Below are 5,351 nucleotides of genomic sequence, written 5' to 3' on the forward strand. Positions count from 1 at the left end.
TTTCTTACTACGTCAAATAATAGTGATTGTTAGTTATTCTTTAGTTTTGTTTTGGGTTAAAATTAGAGGACTCCAGCCATAACACCGAAATAAGAACAACATCAACATCACACAGTTCTGAAATAAAACTAACACGCAGTACCGGTACGGAATAAGACCAAAATAGGACTAATATCAAATAGTCGTACCGGTAACCGTTTAAATCGGAATAAGTCATAAACCCGTCGGAATAAGACTAAAATGACCAGAATCAGGCCTATAAAACATTTTACCTAACCCCAAACCTCACCCCCAAGTACATCACTAACTCCACTAATAATTTCAACCCTAACCCGTTTTCTAACCCCACTCATTACCCACCAGCCATCAATAACCCCAAACAGGATCAGAAAATCAAGTGCCAAAACAGGGGCTTCAAACCAGGGCGCCCAAAATTTAAAACCAAAGCGGCCAATGCCATGGCCCCCATCGTCCCATACCTACTCGTGATTTTGGTCATAGAGGCCTTATTCCAAAGAATTTAGGACTTATTTCGACAGATTGGTGTCTTATTTAGACGATGTAGTTATCATTCTATCGTAGATATTACTGCGTGTTTGGCTTTATTATGTCGTTGGGGTTAATACCATGGTATTATTGATTTTTCTGCTTTCGGTATTGTTGATTTTTAAATCTTATGTTGTGTTCCTAATTTAGATTTAGATTTAACATCAATATTATTCCTTGGATTTTGCCGAGAACCGTAAAGTTTAACAAAGATTGGATGCCGAAGTACTTTTTTAAGTCAGCAATAAAATATCAGTTATTTACAGGGCAATGAAAGTGTTGCCGTGTTTAAAGAGTAGAACATTAGCCGCCATTATGCGACAAAACATGTAGACCATGGCAGTACAATTAATATATCGATCAGGAATCCGGCCCTCCAAGTACTTCATTTTTCCATATCAGGCCCGCCGACTGGAGAAGTTGCCCGCCCCTGATTTTTACACGAATTTTAGATACAGCAAAGAAGTAAGGTTGGCCTTACAACCGAATTCAAAGTTTATAAAAAGTTGTTTTCTTATAGTCTTCTTTGGAACAGTCAAGCTGAGGATTAATATATCTCCATACTTAAGTACACGGAAATAACGTTCACCAATTTCCAGTGAAAGTCTCTGCGTAACATTTGAAAACAAAACTACAGGCCAACATGTATTTAAACAGGATTGGCATTTTTGCCGATATGAATGCTTCAACCTAGAAATGACCCTATTGCCAGATCAAAAGGCTAATGAGGCATATTTCACACTCCCGTTTGTTGCATTCTGTTTTAAAAGTCACTAGTTTTATGGCAAGTAAATCATAATTTAAGAACAATAAATTGTCAAATCTTACTAAAGATGAATTACGTCATCCATTAAAACATAAATGGAATACGCTTCCTATTGAGAAGAACAACACTGCCAAACATCTTAAATATCACTCGCTCTGTCCGCCAAACATCGCCTGCTTTCTCAGGATCGGAAACTTTTTAAACCTGGACGACGATTTGTAAGCCGCAATCCGTTCCAGTTGGTCGAATTTCTTCACATAGGCCTTGCAGCTCCCGTAGTTTTCCAGACAGCCGGGAAAGCAGAGCTCCAAGCAGCTGAGAAACTCGGCGAAATGAAAATCGACGTACATCAGTCGGTCGCCGGCGAGCCACGGAGATCTACATAGGACCGACTCGTAGCAGGCAATCTTGCCGGGAAAATCGGCAAGAAACTTGGCCCTGGATTGCTCGAAATTGACTCTGTCGTAAAATGTTCTCGTATAGGTGGAGCGAAAGTCGTAAAGAGCGCCCTGGACCTGATCACAACGCATGTTCTCCTCGTCCGTTTCCGGATAGAGCGATTTGTATTTTCGCGCCAGGTAACGCATGATTGCCCAGCTCTCCGTCAGCCGTACGTTACCGTCGATGATGTACGGTAAATTGGGGTAGCGGATGTCCAGCTTAGGCTTGGCCTCTTTCCAACCGGTCGTGTCCCATTCAGGTGGATCCCCAATGTAGAACAATTTCATTTCGTAGTCGACATTGAGATATTCAAGCATCATGCGAATGGGTTCGCCCTTGGCGCGTATATTCCAATAACCGAGCGTTAGAACCATAACTGCTGGTTATCAATTCACTAAATAATGTGGTTGCGATGATTATGTAGCCCGACACAGCAACGTGAAAGCCTATAACAAAATGCTTTTCTTTTGCTATACAACTTTTTAGTGTAAAATATAACACTTTAAATCCCTGTTGGAGCATAGTAAATCAGGTACGAAATAACAATATGCATTTTGCAATTTACAGTCCTAAATTAGCTACATAACTGTTGGTCGCTTTATCGCATGCAAGTTTGTCGCTAAAGTGAAATTCCCAAGCACTTTGATATACTATTCCTCGCACTAAGCTAAGCTAGACAACATTTCCAGCCATACTATTTTTCTGCCTTCCCGTAGGCGATATACTGTTTAAGTTGCCCTGCATATGCCTATACTGACGCTTAAAACAACCGATAAGGCGCTTGTTAAGCAAACACATTCATTGGCGTTCAGCAGTGTTTGCCTTCAGACTGCTGTCACAGGGTGCGAAGTTTTAGAGCACACTTTCAATGGGTTTTCGCCTTCGAAATTTATCCAAGTTGTTCGTAAATCTCCCACTGTTTTAAACTTGACTGATATTGTCTTGTTATTAATCAACAAATATAATCATTTGTTATATCCACCAAGGTTTAACTTCATAAATTACAAACTTGTACAAGCCAGTGTTGTAATAACTGAAGTCAATGTGAAGTCAATGTTTTCAAATGGCTTGACTTTAGTGTTTAAAACAATTTTCCTGAAAACTTTACATCATTGAGTCAAATGATTTGGGTTGAAATTAAGTGTTTTCATTAAATATTTTTTGCACGGAAAATAATTTGCTCGCTATATGTTACATTTTTATTAATATTTCAGATTTACTGAAATATAATGAATGCCTACATAGCAGGATAAAATGGACCACTTTCGACTCAAGTTTTTTTAAGTCATTGGCAGCAGTTGGCCTATTACATAAAATCACATTTGCGGTTTTAAAATAACGTCCATTTGTTTTTAGGCACGCCTTGCATGCTTGTAAATAAATGGTTAAATTGTAGCATCGGGACCCATCGCCCATATCAAGTAGTGCTATCAAGCCATCAGCTAAGTGGAGTTTACGAGCTGGGTTGTTGCTTGGGGTTGGTAATTTATTGTGAACGATTCCACGTCAAACAGATGTATAACATATATGATTTTTGAACACATTCGAGCCAAAATGTTTTTGAAAGTGAAGTATTGTTCTCCAAAAAGATAACTTTGAATGTTAAACAAAGCCGAAACATTTATATCAAAGCGACCAGGCAAACATTTTTTTGTTTTTTTCTGATCTCCATACCCCATTTTACTTTCCGACACGAACAACAGCATGTTTTTATCAACTTTAGTTCATAGGAGAAAAACAGACGACGGCTAATGTGATTCTATTCGTGTTGTGCGTAACATCGAGTGTACGTGCAGACTATCGTGTAGCTTACAAAGTTAATGATTGTGCTAATTAAGTAGGAAATTTGATAGAAAGTTTATTAGAAGCCCTAGTTTATTTAGTTTTTTTTTAACTTTGGTTTTTTGCCGTGCATATGTGTCTAAATTGCTTAAAAGTAAACATCGAACAAGCTAAACGTTTAAATCATACTAACAACATTTCGCGACTAATTAAGTCAAGTAGATAAAAATGCTTGAAAGTTATTTATGCATTTTAAAACAAACTAGCGGTTGCGCAAACACGGGGAACACATATTATGGAAGAATACCCTACTTTAATTTTTTTTTTTAAAGTTTGCAAATAAAATTGTATTCAGACCGGGAGCAGGAAACTTGCACCACAGTCACTTAGTCGCCAATTGGAACTCGTGCTAACTTTGGTGCATGACAAAGACTCAAAATTGACAACGACTTGTGTAATGCTACGTGCTGTGCGTGTCATACATCCAACCCACGTCCTGCAAAACGGTCCAAACGGGGCCTTTAAAGGGTGGTGGGGTGCAGCTTTTCAACCAGTCTAGTACTTTTGCGATATGGGAAGTAGTGATATTAAGTTAGCGCAATTCTCCAACACGCTGTGTATATACGCAGATGCGTTATGCTGTAAAAAATCTGTTATATTATCATGAAATTAAAACTTAAGTATAATCGGCACGCCAGTGACCAAGGGATATAATTTTGTAAATTTCTGTCAAGGTTGGTCAGGGATTGTTTTCCGCGTGGCAGAACGAGTCGAATGAGTAAACGGTGACAACGTCATAAATTTACATATTATTTTTTAAGGGTTGTAGTGGTCTGAAACCAACTGTATGTTTAATTTTGCAAAATCAGTATAAAGTTGGCCAAGTTAGACGACCGAATTAAACACTGAAATATGCTTTAAGATCTTTGCATTTTACAAATAAAATCGCTTACGAAGGACATTGCCATTTTCTACTCTGGCACACGCAGTTTTATTTTTTTAAATGTATTATTGCCATATATCACGATGTGTGATTATTATAAAATTTAATATATTTTTTAAACATTATAATCCTTAAAATATGTAACAATTTACTACAATTTTAATAGAAACATATTTAGGTGAAAAACAGAAAAGGTTCAATGGAGAGTTTTCTAAAGTCTGTATTTGCTCGGATGAAAGGATCTCTGGTGTTTGTAACTTATCTCCAAACATTCACCTTTGGCGCGGGATATCTGTTCTGGTAAAAAAAAAACATTGCAAACAGAAAGCGCGCGAAAAACAATGCTGAAGAAATCTTCTTAAACTGTTAAATTTTTTACATGAAATCTAGTTGATTGATGTTTTGGGTAACCTTGAGAAACGTGTTGTTATCTGTCGCACTCTGATGCACAAAATTCGAGTCTAAAATACCATGTTGTAAACAATTATTTTTAAATCAAGTCCAAAAATAGTCCTTTCAAAAATTACCAAGTCAAGTCCCTGTCCAAGGTATCAGTTGCCCGCAAGTCAAGTCCCAGTCAAGTCATTATTAAGGGCAAGTCATATCACCGATTTAAACTTCTGGGTTAACTATTAAAATTGGTAAACTCGTCCGATTATGAGCAATAACATGTGTTACTTACGATAATAGAAACTTACAAAGCGTTATTGATTGGCGCATAAGCACGAAAAACATTGACTAACTCGACGTATTTGTCCAAATTTAATTAGGAAAGCCCGTTAAATTTTATCGTTCTTTTAGTGTTAAGTGGCGAGAAATGTATTTTGAATAGGGTGATTATTTTCTTAAATTTTCGGTTTAAAATAGTGTGAA

General features: G+C 37.3%; 1 pseudogene; it reads right to left on the bottom strand.

Moving 5' to 3' along the window:
• Positions 1–1,458: 1,458 nt before the first annotated feature.
• Positions 1,459–2,127, bottom strand: LOC146138316 (glutathione S-transferase B pseudogene; annotated as a pseudogene).
• Between the last annotated feature and the right edge of the window lie 3,224 nt (positions 2,128–5,351).

Source organism: Ascidiella aspersa, chromosome 7 (assembly GCF_963924565.1).
Source record: "Ascidiella aspersa chromosome 7, kaAscAspe10.2, whole genome shotgun sequence".
In the NCBI taxonomy this organism is placed as follows: Eukaryota; Metazoa; Chordata; class Ascidiacea; order Phlebobranchia; family Ascidiidae; genus Ascidiella; species Ascidiella aspersa.